This window comes from Theobroma cacao, chromosome 9 (assembly GCF_053813885.1).
Source record: "Theobroma cacao isolate CCN51 chromosome 9, ASM5381388v1, whole genome shotgun sequence".
In the NCBI taxonomy this organism is placed as follows: Eukaryota; Viridiplantae; Streptophyta; class Magnoliopsida; order Malvales; family Malvaceae; genus Theobroma; species Theobroma cacao.
In genome coordinates, this window is record NC_142647.1 from 27145563 (window position 1) to 27171748 (window position 26186).

Consider the following 26186-nt stretch of genomic DNA (forward strand, 5'->3'; position numbering starts at 1 on the left):
TTTATAGTCTCGTTATTGATTTTAAGTTGAATTTTTTTGCATTTTTCCTCAAAAAAGATTATAATTGGATGTTTTCCTCGAGAAACGTGAGGTGAATCCCATCCATTGACAAGAAAATTTCATTTATAGTCATCAATGCCTTTGTAAGCCTTATTACTCGCTTTAAAAGTTTTTATAATCTCATTATTGATTTTAAGTTGAATTTTGTTACATTTTTTGTTAAAACAGATTATAATTGGATGTTTTCTTCGGGTAACGTGAAGCGAATCCCATCCATTGACAAGAAAAGTCCATTTATAGTCACCAATGCCTTTGAAAGCCTTATTACTCGCTTTAAATGGTTTTATAATCTCGCTATTGATTTTAAGTTGAATTTTTTTGCATTTTTGCTCAAAACAGATTATAATTGGATGTTTCCCTCGAGAAACGTGATGTGAATCCCATCCATTGACAAGAAAATTTCATTTATAGTCACCAATGCCTTTGTAAGCCTTATTACTCGCTTTAAATGTTTTTATAATCTCATTATTGATTTTAAGTTGAATTTTTTTACATTTTTTGTTAAAACAGATTATAATAGGATGTTTCCCTCGAGAAACGTGAAGCGAATCCCATCCATTGACAAGAAAAGTCCATTTATAGTCAGCAATGCCTTTGTAAGCCTTATTACTCGCTTTAAATGTTTTTATAATCCCGTTATTGATTTTAAGTTGAACTTTTTTGCATTTTTCATTAAAACAGAATATAATTGGATGTTTTCCTCGAGAAACGTGAAGCGAATCCCATCCATTGACAATAAAAGTCCATTTATAGTCACCAATGCCTTTGTAAGCCTTATTACTCGCTTTAAATGTTTTTATAATCTCATTATTGATTTTAAGTTTAATTTTTTTACATTTTTTGTTAAAACAGATTATAATTGGATGTTTTCCTCGGGAAACGTGAAGCGAATCCCATCCATTGACAAGAAAAGTCTATTTATAGTCACCAATGCCTTTGTAAGCCTTATTACTAGCTTTAAATGGTTTTATAATCTCATTATTGATTTTAAGTTTAATTTTTTTACATTTTTTGTTTAAACAGATTATAATTGGATGTTTCCCTCGAGAAACGTGAAGCGAATCCCATCCATTCAAGACAAAAGTCCATTTATAGTCACCAATGCCTTTGTAAGCCTTATTACTCGCTTTAAATGTTTTTATAATCCCGTTTTTCATTTTAAGTTGAACTTTTTTGCATTTTTCGTTAAACCAGATTATAATTGGATGTTTCTCTCGGGAAACGTAAAGCGAATCCCATCCATTGACAAGAAAAGTCCATTTATAGTCACCAATGCCTTTGTAAACCTTATTACTCGCTTTAAATGGTTTTATAATCTCATTATTGATCTTAAATTGACTTTTTTTGAATTTTTTGTTAAAACAGATTATAATTGGATGTTTCCCTCGAGAAACGTGAAGCAAATCCCATCCATTCAAGACAAAAGTCCATTTATAGTCACCAATGCCTTTGTAAGCCTTATTACTCCCTTTAAATGTTTTTATAATCCCGTTATTGATTTTAAGTTGAACTTTTTTGTATTTTTTGTTAAAACAGATTATAATAGGATGTTTCCCTCGAGAAACGTGAAGCGAATCCCATCCATTGACAAGAAAAGTCCATTTATAGTCACCAATGCCTTTGTAAGCCTTATTACTCGCTTTAAATGTTTTTATAATCCCGTTATTGATTTTAAGTTGAACTTTTTTGCATTTTTCATTAAAACAGAATATAATTGGATGTTTCCCTCGAGAAACGTGAAGCGAATCCCATCCATTGACAATAAAAGTCCATTTATAGTCACCAATGCCTTTGTCTGCCTTATTACTCGCTTTAAATATTTTTATAATCTCATTATTGATTTTAAGTTTAATTTTTTTACATTTTTTGTTAAAACATATTATAATTGGATGTTTTCTTCGGGTAACGTGAAGCGAATCCCATCCATTGACAAGAAAAGTCCATTTATAGTCACCAATGCCTCTGAAAGCCTTATTACTCGCTTTAAATGGTTTTATAATCTCGTTAGTGATTTTAAGTTGAATTTTTTTGCATTTTTCCTCAAAACAGATTATAATTGGATGTTTCCCTCGAGAAACGTGAGGTGAATCCCATCGATTGACAAGAAAATTCCATTTATAGTCACCAATGCCTTTGTAAGCCTTATTACTCGCTTTAAATGTTTTTATAATCCCGTTTTTCATTTTAAGTTGAACTTTTTTGCATTTTTCGTTAAACCAGATTATAATTGGATGTTTCCCTAGGGAAACGTGAAGCGACTCCCATCCATTGACAAGAAAAGTCCATTTATAGTCACCAATGCCTTTGTAAACCTTATTACTCGCTTTAAATGGTTTTATAATCTCATTATTGATCTTAAATTGACTTTTTTTGAATTTTTTGTTAAAACAGATTATAATTGGATGTTTCCCTCGGGAAACGTGAAGCAAATCCCATCCATTCAAGACAAAAGTCCATTTATAGTCACCAATGCCTTTGTAAGCCTTATTACTCGCTTTAAATGTTTTTATAATCCCGTTATTGATTTTAAGTTGAACTTTTTTGCATTTTTTGTTAAAACAAATTATAATAGGATGTTTCCCTCGAGAAACGTGAAGCGAATCCCATCCATTGACAAGAAAAGTCCATTTATAGTCACCAATGCCTTTGTAAGCCTTATTACTCGCTTTAAATGTTTTTATAATCCCGTTATTGATTTTAAGTTGAACTTTTTTGCATTTTTCATTAAAATAGAATATAATTGGATGTTTCCCTCGAGAAACGTGAAGCGAATCCCATCCATTGACAATAAAAGTCCATTTATAGTCACCAATGCCTTTGTAAGCCTTATTACTCGCTTTAAATATTTTTATAATCTCTCTATTGATTTTAAGTTTAATTTTTTTACATTTTTTGTTAAAACAGATTATAATTGGATGTTTTCTTCGGGTAACGTGAAGCGAATCCCATCCATTGACAAGAAAAGTCCATTTATAGTCACCAATGCCTTTGAAAGCCTTATTACTCGCTTTAAATGGTTTTATAATCTCGTTATTGATTTTAAGTTGAATTTTTTTGCATTTTTCCTCAAAACAGATTATAATTGGATGTTTCCCTTGAGAAACGTGAGGTGAATCCCATCCATTGACAAGAAAATTCCATTTATAGTCACCAATGCCTTTGTAAGCCTTATTACTCGCTTTAAATGTTTTTATAATCTCATTATTGATTTTAAGTTGAATATTTTTACATTTTTTGTTAAAACAGATTATAATTGGATGTTTCCTTCGGGTAACGTGAAGCGAATCCCATCCATTGACAAGAAAAGTCCATTTATAGTCACCAATGCCTTTGTAAGCCTTATTACTCGCTTTAAATGGTTATATAATCTCATTATTGATTTTAAGTTGAATTTTTTTGAATTTTTTGTTAAAACAGATTATAATTGGATGTTTCCCTCGGGAAACGTGAAGTGAATCCCATCCATTGACAAAAAAAGTCCGTTTATAGTCACCAATACCTTTGAAAGCCTCATTACTCGCTTTAAATGGTTTTATAATCTCGTTATTGATTTTAAGTTGAACTTTTTTGCATTTTTCGTTAAAACAGATTATAATTGGATGTTTCCCTCGGGAAACGTCATGCGAATCCCATCCATTGACAAGAAAAGTCCATTTATAGTCACCAATGCCTTTGTAAGCCTTATTACTCGCTTTAAATGGTTTTATAATCTCATTATTGATTTTAAGTTTAATTTTTTTACATTTTTTGTTAAAACAGATTATAATTGGATGTTTCCTTCGGGTAACGTGAAGCGAATCCCATCCATTGACAAGAAAAGTCCATTTATCGTCACCAATGCCTTTGGAAGCCTTATTACTCGCTTTAAATGGTTTTATAATCTCGTTATTGATTTTAAGTTGAATTTTTTTGCATTTTTCCTCAAAACAGATTATAATTGGATGTTTCCCTCGAGAAACGTGAGGTGAATCCCATCCATTGACAAGAAATTCCATTTATAGTCAGCAATGCCTTTGAAAGCCTTATTACTCGCTTTAAATGGTTTGATAATCTCATTATTGATGTTAAGTTTAATTTTTTTATAGTTTTCTTTAAAACAGATTATAATTGGATGTTTTCCTCGGGAAATGTGAAGCGAATCCCATCCATTGATAAGAAAAGTCCATTTATAGTCACCAATGCCTTTGTAAGCCTTATTACTCGCTTTAAATGGTTATATAATCTCATTATTGATTTGAAGTTGAATTTTTTTGAATTTTTTGTTAAAACAGATTATAATTGGATGTTTTCCTCGGGAAACGTGAAGCGAATCCCATCCATTGAGAAGAAAAGTCCATTTATAGTCACTAATGCCTTGGTAAGCCTTATTACTCGCTTTAAATGGTTATATAATCTCATTATTGATTTGAAGTTGAATTTTTTTGAATTTTTTGTTAAAACAGATTATAATTGGATGTTTTCCTCGGGAAACGTGAAGCGAATCCCATCCATTGACAAGAAAAGTCCATTTATAGTCACCAATGCCTTTGTAAGCCTTATTACTAGCTTTAAATGGTTTTATAATCTCATTATTGATTTTAAGTTTAATTTTTTTACATTTTTTGTTTAAACAGATTATAATTGGATGTTTCCCTCGAGAAACGTGAAGCGAATCCCATCCATTCAAGACAAAAGTCCATTTATAGTCACCAATGCCTTTGTAAGCCTTATTACTCGCTTTAAATATTTTTATAATCCCGTTTTTCATTTTAAGTTGAACTTTTTTGCATTTTTCGTTAAACCAGATTATAATTGGATGTTTCCCTCGGGAAACGTGAAGCGAATCCCATCCATTGAGAAGAAAAGTCCATTTATAGTCACCAATGCCTTTGTAAACCTTATTACTCGCTTTAAATGGTTTTATAATCTCATTATTGATCTTAAATTGACTTTTTTTGAATTTTTTGTTAAAACAGATTATAATTGGATGTTTCCCTTGGGAAACGTGAAGTAAATCCCATCCATTCAAGACAAAAGTCCATTTATAGTCACCAATGCCTTTGTAAGCCTTATTACTCGCTTTAAATGTTTTTATAATCCCGTTATTGATTTTAAGTTGAACTTTTTTGCATTTTTCATTAAAACATAATATAATTGGATGTTTCCCTCGAGAAACGTGAAGCGAATCCCATCCATTGAAAAGAAAAGTCCATTTATAGTCACCAATGCCTTTGTAAGCCTTATTACTCGCTTTAAATGTTTTTATAATCCCGTTATTGATTTTAAGTTGAACTTTTTTGCATTTTTCATTAAAACAGAATATAATTGGATGTTTCCCTCGAGAAACGTGAAGCGAATCCCATCCATTGACAATAAAAGTCCATTTATAGTCACCAATGCCTTTGTAAGCCTTATTACTCGCTTTAAATGTTTTTATAATCTCATTATTGATTTTAAGTTTAATTTTTTTACATTTTTTGTTAAAACAGATTATAATTGGATGTTTTCTTCGGGTAACGTGAAGCGAATCCCATCCATTGACAAGAAAAGTCCATTTATAGTCACCAATGCCCTTGAAAGCCTTATTACTCGCTTTAAATGGTTTTATAATCTCGTTATTGATTTTAAGTTGAATTTTTTTGCATTTTTCCTCAAAACAGATTATAATTGGATGTTTCCCTCGAGAAACGTGAGGTGAATCCCATCCATTGACAAGAAAATTCCATTTATAGTCACCAATGCCTTTGTAAGCCTTATTACTCGCTTTAAATGTTTTTATAATCTCATTATTGATTTTAAGTTGAATTTTTTTACATTTTTTGTTAAAACAGATTATAATTTGATGTTTCCTTCGGGTAACGTGAAGCGAATCCCATCCATTGACAAGAAAAGTCCATTTATAGTCACCAATGCCTTTGTAAGCCTTATTACTCGCTTTAAATGGTTATATAATCTCATTATTGATTTTAAGTTGAATTGTTTTGAATTTTTTGTTAAAACAGATTATAATTGGATGTTTCCCTCGGGAAACGTGAAGTGAATCCCATCCATTGACAAAAAAAGTCCGTTTATAGTCACCAATACCTTTGAAAGCCTCATTACTCGCTTTAAATGGTTTTATAATCTCGTTATTGATTTTAAGTTGAACTTTTTTACATTTTTCGTTAAAACAGATTATAATTGGAGGTTTCCCTCGAGAAAAGTGATGCGAATCCCATCCATTGACAAGAAAAGTCCATTTATAGTCACCAATGCCTTTGTAAGCCTTATTACTCGCTTTAAATGTTTTTATAATCCCGTTATTGATTTTAAGTTGAACTTTTTTGCATTTTTCGTTAAAACAGATTATAATAGGATGTTTCCCTCGAGAAACGTGAAGCGAATCCCATCCATTGACAATAAAAGTCCATTTATAGTCACCAATGCCTTTGTAAGCCTTATTACTCGCTTTAAATGTTTTTATAATCTCATTATTGATTTTAAGTTTAATTTTTTTACATTTTTTGTTAAAACAGATTATAATTGGATGTTTTCTTCGGGTAACGTGAAGCGAATCCCATCCATTGACAAGAAAAGTCCATTTATAGTCACCAATGCCGTTGTAAGCCTTTTTACTCGCTTTAAATGGTTTTATAATCTCGTTATTGATTTTAAGTTGAATTTTTTTGCATTTTTCCTCAAAACAGATTATAATTGGATGTTTTCCTCGAGAAACGTGAGGTGAATCCCATCCATTGACAAGAAAATTTCATTTATAGTCATCAATGCCTTTGTAAGCCTTATTACTCGCTTGAAATGTTTTTATAATCTCATTATTGATTTTAAGTTGAATTTTTTTACATTTTTTGTTAAAACAGATTATAATAGGATGTTTCCCTCGAGAAACGTGAAGCGAATCCCATCCATTGACAAGAAAAGTCCATTTATAGTCACCAATGCCTTTGTAAACCTTATTACTCGCTTTAAATGGTTTTATAATCTCATTATTGATCTTAAATTGACTTTTTTTGAATTTTTTGTTAAAACAGATTATAATTGGATGTTTCCCTCGGGAAACGTGAAGCAAATCCCATCCATTCAAGACAAAAGTCCATTTATAGTCACCAATGCCTTTGTAAGCCTTATTACTCGCTTTAAATGTTTTTATAATCCCGTTATTGATTTTAAGTTGAACTTTTTTGCATTTTTCGTTAAAACAGATTATAATAGGATGTTTCCCTCGAGAAACGTGAAGCGAATCCCATCCATTGACAATAAAAGTCCATTTATAGTCACCAATGCCTTTGTAAGCCTTATTACTCGCTTTAAATGTTTTTATAATCTCATTATTGATTTTAAGTTTAATTTTTTTACATTTTTTGTTAAAACAGATTATAATTGGATGTTTTCTTCGGGTAACGTGAAGCGAATCTCATCCATTGACAAGAAAAGTCCATTTATAGTCACCAATGCCGTTGTAAGCCTTTTTACTCGCTTTAAATGGCTTTATAGTCTCGTTATTGATTTTAGGTTGAATTTTTTTGCTTTTTTTCTCAAAACAGATTATAATTGGATGTTTTCCTCGAGAAACGTGAGGTGAATCCCATCCATTGACAAGAAAATTTCATTTATAGTCATCAATGCCTTTGTAAGCCTTATTACTCGCTTTAAATGTTTTTATAATCTCATTATTGATTTTAAGTTGAATTTTTTTACATTTTTTGTTAAAACAGATTATAATAGGATGTTTCCCTCGAGAAACGTGAAGCGAATCCCATCCATTGACAATAAAAGTCCATTTATAGTCACCAATGCCTTTGTAAGCCTTATTACTCGCTTTAAATGTTTTTATAATCTCATTATTGATTTTAAGTTTAATTTTTTTACATTTTTTGTTAAAACAGATTATAATTGGATGTTTTCTTCGGGTAACGTGAAGCGAATCCCATCCATTGACAAGAAAAGTCCATTTATAGTCACCAATGCCTTTGAAAGCCTTATTACTCGCTTTAAATGGTTTTATAATCTCGCTATTGATTTTAAGTTGAATTTTTTTGCATTTTTGCTCAAAACAGATTATAATTGGATGTTTCCCTCGAGAAACGTGAGGTGAATCCCATCCATTGACAAGAAAATTTCATTTATAGTCACCAATGCCTTTGTAAGCCTTATTACTCGCTTTAAATGTTTTTATAATCTCATTATTGATTTTAAGTTGAATTTTTTTACATTTTTTGTTAAAACAGATTATTATAGGATGTTTCCCTCGAGAAACGTGAAGCGAATCCCATCCATTGACAAGAAAAGTCCATTTATAGTCAGCAATGCCTTTGTAAGCCTTATTACTCGCTTTAAATGTTTTTATAATCCCGTTATTGATTTTAAGTTGAACTTTTTTGCATTTTTCATTAAAACAGAATATAATTGGATGTTTTCCTCGAGAAACGTGAAGCGAATCCCATCCATTGACAATAAAAGTCCATTTATAGTCACCAATGCCTTTGTAAGCCTTATTACTCGCTTTAAATGTTTTTATAATCTCATTATTGATTTTAAGTTTAATTTTTTTACATTTTTTGTTAAAACAGATTATAATTGGATGTTTTCTTCGGGTAACGTGAAGCGAATCCCATCCATTGACAAGAAAAGTCCATTTATAGTCACCAATGCCTTTGGAAGCCTTATTACTCGCTTTAAATGGTTTTATAATCTCGTTATTGATTTTAAGTTGAATTTTTTTGCATTTTTGCTCAAAACAGATTATAATTGGATGTTTCCCTCGAGAAACGTGAGGTGAATCCCATCCATTGACAAGAAAATTCCATTTATAGTCAGCAATGCCTTTGAAAGCCTTATTACTCGCTTTAAATGGTTTGATAATCTCATTATTGATGTTAAGTTTAATTTTTTTACAGTTTTTGTTAAAACAGATTATAATTGGATGTTTTCCTCGGGAAACGTGAAGCGAATCCCATCCATTGACAAGAAAAGTCCATTTATAGTCACCAATGCCTTTGTAAGCCTTATTACTCGCTTTAAATGGTTATATAATCTCATTATTGATTTGAAGTTGAATTTTTTTGAATTTTTTGTTAAAACAGATTATAATTGGATGTTTTCCTCGGGAAACGTGAAGCGAATCCCATCCATTGACAAGAAAAGTCCATTTATAGTCACCAATGCCTTTGTAAGCCTTATTAGTCGCTTTAAATGGTTATATAATCTCATTATTGATTTTAAGTTGAATTTTTTTGAATTTTTTGTTAAAGCAGATTATAATTGGATGTTTCCCTCGGGAAACGTGAAGTGAATCCCATCCATTGACAAAAAAAGTCCGTTTATAGTCACCAATACCTTTGAAAGCCTCATTACTCGCTTTAAATGGTTTTATAATCTCGTTATTGATTTTAAGTTGAACTTTTTTACATTTTTCGTTAAAACAGATTATAATTGGAGGTTTCCCTCGAGAAAAGTGATGCGAATCCCATCCATTGACAAGAAAAGTCCATTTATAGTCACCAATGCCTTTGTAAGCCTTATTACTCGCTTTAAATGGCTTTATAATCTCATTATTGATTTTAAGTTTAATTTTTTTACATTTTTTGTTAAAACAGATTATAATTGGATGTTTCCTTCGGGTAACGTGAAGCGAATCCCATCCATTGACAAGAAAAGTCCATTTATAGTCACCAATGCCTTTGGAAGCCTTATTACTCGCTTTAAATGGATTTATAATCTCGTTATTGATTTTAAGTTGAATTTTTTTGCATTTTTCCTCAAAACAGATTATAATTGGATGTTTCCCTCGAGAAACGTGAGGTGAATCCCATCCATTGACAAGAAAATTCCATTTATAGTCAGCAATGCCTTTGAAAGCCTTATTACTCGCTTTAAATGGTTATATATTCTCATTATTGATTTGAAGTTGAATTTTTTTGAATTTTTTGTTAAAACAGATTATAATTGGATGTTTTCCTCGGGAAACGTGAAGCGAATCCCATCCATTGACAAGAAAAGTCCATTTATAGTCACCAATGCCTTTGTAAGCCTTATTACTAGCTTTAAATGGTTTTATAATCTCATTATTGATTTTAAGTTTAATTTTTTTACATTTTTTGTTTAAACAGATTATAATTGGATGTTTCCCTCGAGAAACGTGAAGCGAATCCCATCCATTCAAGACAAAAGTCCATTTATAGTCACCAATGCCTTTGTAAGCCTTATTACTCGCTTTAAATATTTTTATAATCCCGTTTTTCATTTTAAGTTGAACTTTTTTACATTTTTCGTTAAACCAGATTATAATTGGATGTTTCCCTCGGGAAACGTGAAGCGAATCCCATCCATTGACAAGAAAAGTCCATTTATAGTCACCAATGCCTTTGTAAACCTTATTACTCGCTTTAAATGGTTTTATAATCTCATTATTGATCTTAAATTGACTTTTTTTGAATTTTTTGTTAAAACAGATTATAATTGGATGTTTCCCTCGGGAAACGTGAAGCAAATCCCATCCATTCAAGACAAAAGTCCATTTATAGTCACCAATGCCTTTGTAAGCCTTATTACTCGCTTTAAATGTTTTTATAATCCCGTTATTGATTTTAAGTTGAACTTTTTTGCATTTTTCGTTAAAACAGATTATAATAGGATGTTTCCCTCGAGAAACGTGAAGCGAATCCCATCCATTGACAATAAAAGTCCATTTATAGTCACCAATGCCTTTGTAAGCCTTATTACTCGCTTTAAATGTTTTTATAATCTCATTATTGATTTTAAGTTTAATTTTTTTACATTTTTTGTTAAAACAGATTATAATTGGATGTTTTCTTCGGGTAACGTGAAGCGAATCCCATCCATTGACAAGAAAAGTCCATTTATAGTAACCAATGCCGTTGTAAGCCTTTTTACTCGCTTTAAATGGTTTTATAATCTCGTTATTGATTTTAGGTTGAATTTTTTTGCATTTTTCCTCAAAACAGATTATAATTGGATGTTTTCCTCGAGAAACGTGAGGTGAATCCCATCCATTGACAAGAAAATTTCATTTATAGTCATCAATGCCTTTGTAAGCCTTATTACTCGCTTTAAATGTTTTTATAATCTCATTATTGATTTTAAGTTGAATTTTTTTACATTTTTTGTTAAAACAGATTATAATAGGATGTTTCCCTCGAGAAACGTGAAGCGAATCCCATCCATTGACAATAAAAGTCCATTTATAGTCACCAATGCCTTTGTAAGCCTTATTACTCGCTTTAAATGTTTTTATAATCTCATTATTGATTTTAAGTTTAATTTTTTTACATTTTTTGTTAAAACAGATTATAATTGGATGTTTTCTTCGGGTAACGTGAAGCGAATCCCATCCATTGACAAGAAAAGTCCATTTATAGTCACCAATGCCTTTGAAAGCCTTATTACTCGCTTTAAATGGTTTTATAATCTCGCTATTGATTTTAAGTTGAATTTTTTTGCATTTTTGCTCAAAACAGATTATAATTGGATGTTTCCCTCGAGAAACGTGAGGTGAATCCCATCCATTGACAAGAAAATTTCATTTATAGTCACCAATGCCTTTGTAAGCCTTATTACTCGCTTTAAATGTTTTTATAATCTCATTATTGATTTTAAGTTGAATTTTTTTACATTTTTTGTTAAAACAGATTATAATAGGATGTTTCCCTCGAGAAACGTGAAGCGAATCCCATCCATTGACAAGAAAAGTCCATTTATAGTCAGCAATGCCTTTGTAAGCCTTATTACTCGCTTTAAATGTTTTTATAATCCCGTTATTGATTTTAAGTTGAACTTTTTTGCATTTTTCATTAAAACAGAATATAATTGGATGTTTTCCTCGAGAAACGTGAAGCGAATCCCATCCATTGACAATAAAAGTCCATTTATAGTCACCAATGCCTTTGTAAGCCTTATTACTCGCTTTAAATGTTTTTATAATCTCATTATTGATTTTAAGTTTAATTTTTTTACATTTTTTGTTAAAACAGATTATAATTGGATGTTTTCTTCGGGTAACGTGAAGCGAATCCCATCCATTGACAAGAAAAGTCCATTTATAGTCACCAATGCCTTTGGAAGCCTTATTACTCGCTTTAAATGGTTTTATAATCTCGTTATTGATTTTAAGTTGAATTTTTTTGCATTTTTCCTCAAAACATATTATAATTGGATGTTTCCCTCGAGAAACGTGAGGTGAATCCCATCCATTGACAAGAAAATTCCATTTATAGTCAGCAATGCCTTTGAAAGCCTTATTACTCGCTTTAAATGGTTTGATAATCTCATTATTGATGTTAAGTTTAATTTTTTTACAGTTTTTGTTAAAACAGATTATAATTGGATGTTTTCCTCGGGAAACGTGAAGCGAATCCCATCCATTGACAAGAAAAGTCCATTTATAGTCACCAATGCCTTTGTAAGCCTTATTACTCGCTTTAAATGGTTATATAATCTCATTATTGATTTGAAGTTGAATTTTTTTGAATTTTTTGTTAAAACAGATTATAATTGGATGTTTTCCTCGGGAAACGTGAAGCGAATCCCATCCATTGACAAGAAAAGTCCATTTATAGTCACCAATGCCTTTGTAAGCCTTATTAGTCGCTTTAAATGGTTATATAATCTCATTATTGATTTTAAGTTGAATTTTTTTGAATTTTTTGTTAAAGCAGATTATAATTGGATGTTTCCCTCGGGAAACGTGAAGTGAATCCCATCCATTGACAAAAAAAGTCCGTTTATAGTCACCAATACCTTTGAAAGCCTCATTACTCGCTTTAAATGGTTTTATAATCTCGTTATTGATTTTAAGTTGAACTTTTTTACATTTTTCGTTAAAACAGATTATAATTGGAGGTTTCCCTCGAGAAAAGTGATGCGAATCCCATCCATTGACAAGAAAAGTCCATTTATAGTCACCAATGCCTTTGTAAGCCTTATTACTCGCTTTAAATGGTTTTATAATCTCATTATTGATTTTAAGTTTAATTTTTTTACATTTTTTGTTAAAACAGATTATAATTGGATGTTTCCTTCGGGTAACGTGAAGCGAATCCCATCCATTGACAAGAAAAGTCCATTTATAGTCACCAATGCCTTTGGAAGCCTTATTACTCGCTTTAAATGGATTTATAATCTCGTTATTGATTTTAAGTTGAATTTTTTTGCATTTTTCCTCAAAACAGATTATAATTGGATGTTTCCCTCGAGAAACGTGAGGTGAATCCCATCCATTGACAAGAAAATTCCATTTATAGTCAGCAATGCCTTTGAAAGCCTTATTACTCGCTTTAAATGGTTATATAATCTCATTATTGATTTGAAGTTGAATTTTTTTGAATTTTTTGTTAAAACAGATTATAATTGGATGTTTTCCTCGGGAAACGTGAAGCGAATCCCATCCATTGACAAGAAAAGTCCATTTATAGTCACCAATGCCTTTGTAAGCCTTATTACTAGCTTTAAATGGTTTTATAATCTCATTATTGATTTTAAGTTTAATTTTTTTACATTTTTTGTTTAAACAGATTATAATTGGATGTTTCCCTCGAGAAACGTGAAGCGAATCCCATCCATTCAAGATAAAAGTCCATTTATAGTCACCAATGCCTTTGTAAGCCTTATTACTCGCTTTAAATATTTTTATAATCCCGTTTTTCATTTTAAGTTGAACTTTTTTACATTTTTCGTTAAACCAGATTATAATTGGATGTTTCCCTCGGGAAACGTGAAGCGAATCCCATCCATTGACAAGAAAAGTCCATTTATAGTCACCAATGCCTTTGTAAACCTTATTACTCGCTTTAAATGGTTTTATAATCTCATTATTGATCTTAAATTGACTTTTTTTGAATTTTTTGTTAAAACAGATTATAATTGGATGTTTCCCTCGGGAAACGTGAAGCAAATCCCATCCATTCAAGACAAAAGTCCATTTATAGTCACCAATGCCTTTGTAAGCCTTATTACTCGCTTTAAATGTTTTTATAATCCCGTTATTGATTTTAAGTTGAACTTTTTTGCATTTTTCGTTAAAACAGATTATAATAGGATGTTTCCCTCGAGAAACGTGAAGCGAATCCCATCCATTGACAATAAAAGTCCATTTATAGTCACCAATGCTTTTGTAAGCCTTATTACTCGCTTTAAATGTTTTTATAATCTCATTATTGATTTTAAGTTTAATTTTTTTACATTTTTTGTTAAAACAGATTATAATTGGATGTTTTCTTCGGGTAACGTGAAGCGAATCCCATCCATTGACAAGAAAAGTCCATTTATTGTCACCAATGCCGTTGTAAGCCTTTTTACTCGCTTTAAATGGTTTTATAATCTCGTTATTGATTTTAAGTTGAATTTTTTTGCATTTTTCCTCAAAACAGATTATAATTGGATGTTTTCCTCGAGAAACGTGAGGTGAATCCCATCCATTGACAAGAAAATTTCATTTATAGTCATCAATGCCTTTGTAAGCCTTATTACTCGCTTTAAATGTTTTTATAATCTCATTATTGATTTTAAGTTGAATTTTTTTACATTTTTTGTTAAAACAGATTATAATAGGATGTTTCCCTCGAGAAACGTGAAGCGAATCCCATCCATTGACAATAAAAGTCCATTTATAGTCACCAATGCCTTTGTAAGCCTTATTACTCGCTTTAAATGTTTTTATAATCTCATTATTGATTTTAAGTTTAATTTTTTTACATTTTTTGTTAAAACAGATTATAATTGGATGTTTTCTTCGGGTAACGTGAAGCGAATCCCATCCATTGACAAGAAAAGTCCATTTATAGTCACCAATGCCTTTGAAAGCCTTATTACTCGCTTTAAATGGTTTTATAATCTCGCTATTGATTTTAAGTTGAATTTTTTTGCATTTTTGCTCAAAACAGATTATAATTGGATGTTTCCCTCGAGAAACGTGAGGTGAATCCCATCCATTGACAAGAAAATTTCATTTATAGTCACCAATGCCTTTGTAAGCCTTATTACTCGCTTTAAATGTTTTTATAATCTCATTATTGATTTTAAGTTGAATTTTTTTACATTTTTTGTTAAAACAGATTATAATAGGATGTTTCCCTCGAGAAACGTGAAGCGAATCCCATCCATTGACAAGAAAAGTCCATTTATAGTCAGCAATGCCTTTGTAAGCCTTATTACTCGCTTTAAATGTTTTTATAATCCCGTTATTGATTTTAAGTTGAACTTTTTTGCATTTTTCATTAAAACAGAATATAATTGGATGTTTTCCTCGAGAAACGTGAAACGAATCCCATCCATTGACAATAAAAGTCCATTTATAGTCACCAATGCCTTTGTAAGCCTTATTACTCGCTTTAAATGTTTTTATAATCTCATTATTGATTTTAAGTTTAATTTTTTTCCATTTTTTGTTAAAACAGATTATAATTGGATGTTTTCTTCGGGTAACGTGAAGCGAATCCCATCCATTGACAAGAAAAGTCCATTTATAGTCACCAATGCCTTTGGAAGCCTTATTACTCGCTTTAAATGGTTTTATAATCTCGTTATTGATTTTAAGTTGAATTTTTTTGCATTTTTGCTCAAAACAGATTATAATTGGATGTTTCCCTCGAGAAACGTGAGGTGAATCCCATCCATTGACAAGAAAATTCCATTTATAGTCAGCAATGCCTTTGAAAGCCTTATTACTCGCTTTAAATGGTTTGATAATCTCATTATTGATGTTAAGTTTAATTTTTTTACAGTTTTTGTTAAAACAGATTATAATTGGATGTTTTCCTCGGGAAATGTGAAGCGAATCCCATCCATTGATAAGAAAAGTCCATTTATAGTCACCAATGCCTTTGTAAGCCTTATTACTCGCTTTAAATGGTTATATAATCTCATTATTGATTTGAAGTTGAATTTTTTTGAATTTTTTGTTAAAACAGATTATAATTGGATGTTTTCCTCTGGAAACGTGAAGCGAATCCCATCCATTGACAAGAAAAGTCCATTTATAGTCACCAATGCCTTGGTAAGCCTTATTACTCGCTTTAAATGGTTATATAATCTCATTATTGATTTGAAGTTGAATTTTTTTGAATTTTTTGTTAAAACATATTATAATTGGATGTTTTCCTCAGGAAACGTGAAGCGAATCCCATCCATTGACAAGAAAAGTCCATTTATAGTCACCAATGCCTTTGTAAGCCTTATTACTAGCTTTAAATGGTTTTATAATCTCATTATTGATTTTAAGTTTAATTTTTTTTACATTTTTTGTTTAAACAGATTATAATTTGATGTTTCCCTCGAGAAACGTGAAGCGAATCCCATCCATTCAAGACAAAAGTCCATTTATAGTCACCAATGCCTTTGTAAGCCTTATTACTCGCTTTAAATATTTTTATAATCCCGTTTTTCATTTTAAGTTGAACTTTTTTGCATTTTTCGTTAAACCAGATTATAATTGGATGTTTCCCTCGGGAAACGTGAAGCGAATCCCATCCATTGACAAGAAAAGTCCATTTATAGTCACCAATGCCTTTGTAAACCTTATTAGTCGCTTTAAATGGTTTTATAATCTCATTATTGATCTTAAATTGACTTTTTTTGAATTTTTTATTAAAACAGATTATAATTGGATGTTTCCCTCAGGAAACGTGAAGCAAATCCCATCCATTCAAGACAAAAGTCCATTTATAGTCACCAATGCCTTTGTAAGCCTTATTACTCGCTTTAAATGTTTTTATAATCCCGATATTGATTTTAAGTTGAACTTTTTTACATTTTTCGTTAAAACAGATTATAATAGGATGTTTCCCTCGAGAAACGTTAAGCGAATCCCATCCATTGACAAGAAAAGTCCATTTATAGTCACCAATGCCTTTGTAAGCCTTATTACTCGCTTTAAATGTTTTTATAATCCCGTTATTGATTTTAAGTTGAACTTTTTTGCATTTTTCATTAAAACAGATTATAATTGGATGTTTCCCTCGAGAAACGTGAAGCGAATCCCATCCATTGACAATAAAAGTCCATTTATAGTCACCAATGCCTTTGTAAGCCTTATTACTCGCTTTAAATGTTTTTATAATCTCATTATTGATTTTAAGTTTAATTTTTTTACATTTTTTCTTAAAACAGATTATAATTGGATGTTTCCTTCAGGTAACGTGAAGCGAATCCCATCCATTGACAAGAAAAGTCCATTTATAGTCACCAATGCCTTTGGAAGCCTTATTACTCGCTTTAAATGGTTTTATAATCTCGGTATTGATTTTAAGTTGAATTTTTTTGCATTTTTCCTCAAAACAGATTATAATTGGATGTTTCCCTCGAGAAACGCGAGGTGAATCCCATCCATTGACAAGAAAATTCCATTTATAGTCAGCAATGCCTTTGAAAGCCTTATTACTCGCTTTAAATGGTTTGATAATCTCATTATTGATGTTAAGTTTAATTTTTTTACAGTTTTTGTTAAAACAGATTATAATTGGATGTTTTCCTCGGGAAATGTGAAGCGAATCCCATCCATTGATAAGAAAAGTCCATTTATAGTCACCAATGCCTTTGTAAGCCTTATTACTCGCTTTAAATGGTTATATAATCTCATTATTGATTTGAAGTTGAATTTTTTTGAATTTTTTGTTAAAACAAATTATAATTGGATGTTTTCCTCGGGAAACGTGAAGCGAATCCCATCCATTGACAAGAAAAGTCCATTTATAGTCACCAATGCCTTGGTAAGCCTTATTACTCGCTTTAAATGGTTATATAATCTCATTATTGATTTGAAGTTGAATTTTTTTGAATTTTTTGTTAAAACAGATTATAATTGGATGTTTTCTTCGGGTAACGTGAAGCGAATCCCATCCATTGACAAGAAAAGTCCATTTATTGTCACCAATGCCGTTGTAAGCGTTTTTACTCGCTTTAAATGGTTTTATAATCTCGTTATTGATTTTAAGTTGAATTTTTTTGCATTTTTCCTCAAAACAGATTATAATTGGATGTTTTCCTCGAGAAACGTGAGGTGAATCCCATCCATTGACAAGAAAATTTCATTTATAGTCATCAATGCCTTTGTAAGCCTTATTACTCGCTTTAAATGTTTTTATAATCTCATTATTGATTTTAAGTTGAATTTTTTTACATTTTTTGTTAAAACAGATTATAATAGGATGTTTCCCTCGAGAAACGTGAAGCGAATCCCATCCATTGACAATAAAAGTCCATTTATAGTCACCAATGCCTTTGTAAGCCTTATTACTCGCTTTAAATGTTTTTATAATCTCATTATTGATTTTAAGTTTAATTTTTTTACATTTTTTGTTAAAACAGATTATAATTGGATGTTTTCTTCGGGTAACGTGAAGCGAATCCCATCCATTGACAAGAAAAGTCCATTTATAGTCACCAATGCCTTTGAAAGCCTTATTACTCGCTTTAAATGGTTTTATAATCTCGCTATTGATTTTAAGTTGAATTTTTTTGCATTTTTGCTCAAAACAGATTATAATTGGATGTTTCCCTCGAGAAACGTGAGGTGAATCCCATCCATTGACAAGAAAATTTCATTTATAGTCACCAATGCCTTTGTAAGCCTTATTACTCGCTTTAAATGTTTTTATAATCTCATTATTGATTTTAAGTTGAATTTTTTTACATTTTTTGTTAAAACAGATTATAATAGGATGTTTCCCTCGAGAAACGTGAAGCGAATCCCATCCATTGACAAGAAAAGTCCATTTATAGTCAGCAATGCCTTTGTAAGCCTTATTACTCGCTTTAAATGTTTTTATAATCCCGTTATTGATTTTAAGTTGAACTTTTTTGCATTTTTCATTAAAACAGAATATAATTGGATGTTTTCCTCGAGAAACGTGAAGCGAATCCCATCCATTGACAGTAAAAGTCCATTTATAGTCACCAATGCCTTTGTAAGCCTTATTACTCGCTTTAAATGTTTTTATAATCTCATTATTGATTTTAAGTTTAATTTTTTTACATTTTTTGTTAAAACAGATTATAATTGGATGTTTTCTTCGGGTAACGTGAAGCGAATCCCATCCATTGACAAGAAAAGTCCATTTATAGTCACCAATGCCTTTGGAAGCCTTATTACTCGCTTTAAATGGTTTTATAATCTCGTTATTGATTTTAAGTTGAATTTTTTTGCATTTTTGCTCAAAACAGATTATAATTGGATGTTTCCCTCGAGAAACGTGAGGTGAATCCCATCCATTGACAAGAAAATTCCATTTATAGTCAGCAATGCCTTTGAAAGCCTTATTACTCGCTTTAAATGGTTTGATAATCTCATTATTGATGTTAAGTTTAATTTTTTTACAGTTTTTGTTAAAACAGATTATAATTGGATGTTTTCCTCGGGAAATGTGAAGCGAATCCCATCCATTGATAAGAAAAGTCCATTTATAGTCACCAATGCCTTTGTAAGCCTTATTACTCGCTTTAAATGGTTATATAATCTCATTATTGATTTGAAGTTGAATTTTTTTGAATTTTTTGTTAAAACAGATTATAATTGGATGTTTTCCTCTGGAAACGTGAAGCGAATCCCATCCATTGACAAGAAAAGTCCATTTATAGTCACCAATGCCTTGGTAAGCCTTATTACTCGCTTTAAATGGTTATATAATCTCATTATTGATTTGAAGTTGAATTTTTTTGAATTTTTTGTTAAAACATATTATAATTGGATGTTTTCCTCAGGAAACGTGAAGCGAATCCCATCCATTGATAAGAAAAGTCCATTTATAGTCACCAATGCCTTTGTAAGCCTTATTACTAGCTTTAAATGGTTTTATAATCTCATTATTGATTTTAAGTTTAATTTTTTTACATTTTTTGTTTAAACAGATTATAATTTGATGTTTCCCTCGAGAAACGTGAAGCGAATCCCATCCATTCAAGACAAAAGTCCATTTATAGTCACCAATGCCTTTGTAAGCCTTATTACTCGCTTTAAATATTTTTATAATCCCGTTTTTCATTTTAAGTTGAACTTTTTTGCATTTTTCGTTAAACCAGATTATAATTGGATGTTTCCCTCAGGAAACGTGAAGCGAATCCCATCCATTGACAAGAAAAGTCCATTTATAGTCACCAATGCCTTTGTAAACCTTATTAGTCGCTTTAAATGGTTTTATAATCTCATTATTGATCTTAAATTGACTTTTTTTGAATTTTTTATTAAAACAGATTATAATTGGATGTTTCCCTCAGGAAACGTGAAGCAAATCCCATCCATTCAAGACAAAAGTCCATTTATAGTCACCAATGCCTTTGTAAGCCTTATTACTCGCTTTAAATGTTTTTATAATCCCGATATTGATTTTAAGTTGAACTTTTTTACATTTTTCGTTAAAACAGATTATAATAGGATGTTTCCCTCGAGAAACGTTAAGCGAATCCCATCCATTGACAAGAAAAGTCCATTTATAGTCACCAATGCCTTTGTAAGCCTTATTACTCGCTTTAAATGTTTTTATAATCCCGTTATTGATTTTAAGTTGAACTTTTTTGCATTTTTCATTAAAACAAAATATAATTGGATGTTTCCCTCGAGAAACGTGAAGCGAATCCCATCCATTGACAATAAAAGTCCATTTATAGTCACCAATGCCTTTGTAAGCCTTATTACTCGCTTTAAATGTTTTTATAATCTCATTATTGATTTTAAGTTTAATTTTTTTACATTTTTTGTTAAAACAGATTATAATTGGATGTTTTCTTCGGGTAACCTGAAGCGAATCCCATCCATTGACAAGAAAAGTCCATTTATAGTCACCAATGCCGTTGTAAGCCTTTTTACTCGCTTTAAATGGTTTTATAATCTCGTTATTGATTTTAAGTTGAATTTTTTTGCATTTTTCCTCAAAACAGATTATAATTGGATGTTTCCCTCGAGAAACGTGAGGTGAATCCCATCCATTGACAAGAAAATTCCATTTATAGTCACCAATGCCTTTGTAAGCCTTATTACTCGCTTTAAATGTTTTTATAATCTTATTATTGATTTTAAGTTGAATTTTTTTACATTTTTTGTTAAAACAGATTATAATAGGATGTTTCCCTCGAGAAACGTGAAGCGAATCCCATCCATTGACAATAAAAGTCCATTTATAGTCACCAATGCCTTTGTAAGCCTTATTACTCGCTTTAAATGTTTTTATAATCTCATTATTGATTTTAAGTTTAATTTTTTTACATTTTTTGTTAAAACAGATTATAATTGGATGTTTTCTTCGGGTAACGTGAAGCGAATCCCATCCATTGACAAGAAAAGTCCATTTATAGTCACCAATGCCTTTGAAAGCCTTATTACTCGCTTTAAATGGTTTTATAATCTCGTTATTGATTTTAAGTTGAATTTTTTTGCATTTTTCCTCAAAACAGATTATAATTGGATGTTTCCCTCGAGAAACGTGAGGTGAATCCCATCCATTGACAAGAAAATTCCATTTATAGTCACCAATGCCTTTGTAAGCCTTATTACTCGCTTTAAATGTTTTTATAATCTCATTATTGATTTTAAGTTGAATTTTTTTACATTTTTTGTTAAAACAGATTATAATAGGATGTTTCCCTCGAGAAACGTGAAGCGAATCCCATCCATTGACAAGAAAAGTCCATTTATAGTCAGCAATGCCTTTGTAAGCCTTATTACTCGCTTTAAATGTTTTTATAATCCCGTTATTGATTTTAAGTTGAACTTTTTTGCATTTTTCATTAAAACAGAATATAATTGGATGTTTCCCTCGAGAAACGTGAAGCGAATCCCATCCATTGACAATAAAAGTCCATTTATAGTCACCAATGCCTTTGTAAGCCTTATTACTCGCTTTAAATGTTTTTATAATCTCATTATTGATTTTAAGTTTAATTTTTTTACATTTTTTGTTCAAACAGATTATAATTGGATGTTTTCTTCGGGTAACGTGAAGCGAATCCCATCCATTGACAAGAAAAGTCCATTTATAGTCACCAATGCCTTTGAAAGCCTTATTACTCGCTTTAAATGGTTTTATAATCTCGCTATTGATTTTAAGTTGAATTTTTTTGCATTTTTGCTCAAAACAGATTATAATTGGATGTTTCCCTCGAGAAACGTGAGGTGAATCCCATCCATTGACAAGAAAATTTCATTTATAGTCACCAATGCCTTTGTAAGCCTTATTACTCGCTTTAAATGGTTATATAATCTCATTATTGATTTTAAGTTGAATTTTTTTGAATTTTTTGTTAAAACAGATTATAATTGGATGTTTCCCTCGGGAAACGTGAAGTGAATCCCATCCATTGACAAAAAAAGTCCGTTTATAGTCACCAATACCTTTGAAAGCCTCATTACTCGCTTTAAATGGTTTTATAATCTCGTTATTGATTTTAAGTTGAACTTTTTTGCATTTTTCGTTAAAACAGATTATAATTGGATGTTTCCCTCGGGAAACGTGATGCGAATCCCATCCATTGACAAGAAAAGTCCATTTATAGTCACCAATGCCTTTGTAAGCCTTATTACTCGCTTTAAATGGTTTTATAATCTCATTATTGATTTTAAGTTTAATTTTTTTACATTTTTTCTTAAAACAGATTATAATTGGATGTTTCCTTCAGGTAACGTGAAGCGAATCCCATCCATTGACAAGAAAAGTCCATTTATAGTCACCAATGCCTTTGGAAGCCTTATTACTCGCTTTAAATGGTTTTATAATCTCGGTATTGATTTTAAGTTGAATTTTTTTGCATTTTTCCTCAAAACAGATTATAATTGGATGTTTCCCTCGAGAAACGCGAGGTGAATCCCATCCATTGACAAGAAAATTCCATTTATAGTCAGCAATGCCTTTGAAAGCCTTATTACTCGCTTTAAATGGTTTGATAATCTCATTATTGATGTTAAGTTTAATTTTTTTACAGTTTTTGTTAAAACAGATTATAATTGGATGTTTTCCTCGGGAAATGTGAAGCGAATCCCATCCATTGATAAGAAAAGTCCATTTATAGTCACCAATGCCTTTGTAAGCCTTATTACTCGCTTTAAATGGTTATATAATCTCATTATTGATTTGAAGTTGAATTTTTTTGAATTTTTTGTTAAAACAAATTATAATTGGATGTTTTCCTCGGGAAACGTGAAGCGAATCCCATCCATTGACAAGAAAAGTCCATTTATAGTCACCAATGCCTTGGTAAGCCTTATTACTCGCTTTAAATGGTTATATAATCTCATTATTGATTTGAAGTTGAATTTTTTTGAATTTTTTGTTAAAACAGATTATAATTGGATGTTTTCCTCGGGAAACGTAAAGCGAATCCTATCCATTGACAAGAAAAGTCCATTTATAGTCACCAATGCCTTTGTAAGCCTTATTACTCGCTTTAAATATTTTTATAATCCCGTTTTTCATTTTAAGTTGAACTTTTTTGCATTTTTCGTTAAACCAGATTATAATTGGATGTTTCCCTCGGGAAACGTGAAGCGAATCCCATCCATTGACAAGAAAAGTCCATTTATAGTCACCAATGCCTTTGTAAATCTTATTACTCGCTTTAAATGGTTTTATAATCTCATTATTGATCTTAAATTGACTTTTTTTGAATTTTTTGTTAAAACAGATTATAATTGGATGTTTCCCTCGGGAAACGTGAAGCAAATCCCATCCATTGAAGACAAAAGTCCATTTATAGTCACCAATGCCTTTGTAAGCCTTATTACTCGCTTTAAATGTTTTTATAATCCCGTTATTGATTTTAAGTTAAACTTTTTTGCATTTTTCGTTAAAACAGATTATAATAGGATGTTTCCCTCGAGAAACGTGAAGCGAATCCCATCCATTGACAAGAAAAGTCCATTTATAGTCACCAATGCCTTTGTAAGCCTTATTACTCGCTTTAAATGTTTTTATAATCCCGTTATTGATTTTAAGTTGAACTTTTTGGCATTTTTCATTAAAACATAATATAATTGGATGTTTCCCTCGAGAAACGTGAAGCGAATCCCATCCATTGACAATAAAAGTCCATTTATAGTCACCAATGCCTTTGTAAGCCTTATTACTCGCTTTAAATGTTTTTATAATCCCGGTATTGATTTTAAGTTGAACTTTTTTGCATTTTTCTTTAAAACAGATTATAATTGGATGTTTCCCTCGAGAAACGTGAAGCAAATCCCATCCATTGACAAGAAAAATCCATTTATAGGCACCAATGCCTTTGAAAGCCTTATTCCTCGCTTTAAATGGTTTTATAATCTCATTTTTGATGTTAAGTTTAATTTTTTTACAGTTTTTGTTAAAACAGATTATAATTGGATGTTTCCCTCGAGAAACGTGATGTGAATCCCATCCATTGACAAGAAAAGTCCATTTATAGTCACCAATGCCTTTGTAAGCCTTATTACTCGCTTTAAATGGTTTTATAATCTCATTATTTATTTTAAGTTTAATTTTTTTACATTTTTTGTTAAAACAGATTATAATTGGATGTTTTCCTCATGAAACGTGAAGCGAATCCCATCCATTGACAAGAAAAGTCCATTTATAGTCACCAATGCCTTTGTAAACCTTATTACTCGCTTTAAATGGTTTTATAATCTCATTATTGTTTTTAAATTGAATTTTTTAGAATTTTTTGTTAAAACATATTATAATTGGATGTTTCCATCGAGAAACGTGAAGCAAATCCCATCCATTCAAGAAAAATGTCCATTTATAGTCACCAATGCCTTTGTAAACCTTATTACACGCTTTAAATGGTTTTATAATCTTATTATTGATTTTAAGTTGAATTTTTTTGAATTTTTCGTTAAAACAGATTATAATTGGGTGTTTCCCTCGAGAAACGTGAAGCGAACCCATCCATTGGCAAGAAAAGTCCATTTATAGTCACCATTGCCTTTGAAAGCCTGATTACTCGCTTTAAATGGTTTTATAATCTCGTTATTGATTTTAAGCTGAACTTTTTTACATTTTTCGTTAAAACAGATTATAATTGGATTTTTCCCTTGGGAAACGTGAAGCGAATCTTATCCATTCAAGAGAAAAGTCCAGTTATAGTCACCAATGCCTTTATAAGCCTTATTACTCGCTTTAAATGGTTTTATAATCTCATTATTGATTTTAAGTTTAATTTTTTTTTATTTTTTGTTAAAACAAATTATGATTGGATATTTCGCTCGAGAAACGTGAAGCGAAACCCATCAATTGACAAGAAAAGTCCATTTATAGGCACCAATGCCTTTGTAAGCCTTATTACTCGTTTTAAATGGTTTTATAATCTCATTATTGATTTTAAGTTTAATTTTTTTACTTTTTTTGTTGAAACAGATTATAATTGGATGTTTCCCTCGGGAAACGTGAGGCGAATCCCATCCATTAACAAGAAAAGTCCATTTATAGTCACCAATGCCTTTGAAAGCCTTATTACTCGCTTTAAATGGTTTTATAATCTCATTATTGATGTTAAGTTGAATTTTTTTGAATTTTTTGTTAAAACATGATTATAATTGGATGTTTCCCTCGGGAAACGTGAAGCGAATTTCATCCATTGACAAAAAAAATCCATTTATAGTCACCAATGCCTTTGAAAGCCTTATTACTCGCTTTAAATGGTTTTATAATCTCGTTATTGATTTTAAGTTGAACTTTTTTGCATTTTTCGTTAAAACAGATTATAATTGGATGTTTCCCTCGGGAAACGTGAGGCAAATCCCATCCATTGACAAGAAAAGTCCATTTATAGTCACCAATGCCTTTGAAAGCCTTATTACTCGCTTTAAATGGTTTTATAATCTCATTATTGATGTTAAGTTTAATTTTTTTGCAGTTTTTGTTAAAACAGATTATAATTGGATGTTTCCCTCGGGAAACGTGAAGCGAATTTCATCCATTGACAAAAAAAATCCATTTATAGTCACCAATGCCTTTGAAAGCCTTATTACTCGCTTTAAATGGTTTTATAATCTCGTTATTGATTTTAAGTTGAACTTTTTTGCATTTTTTGTTAAAACAGATTATAATTGGATGTTTCCCTTGGGAAACGTGAAGCGAATCCCATCCATTGACAAGAAAAGTCCATTTATAGTCATCAATTCCTTTGTAAGCCTTATTACTCGCTTTAAATGGTTATATAATCTCATTATTGATTTT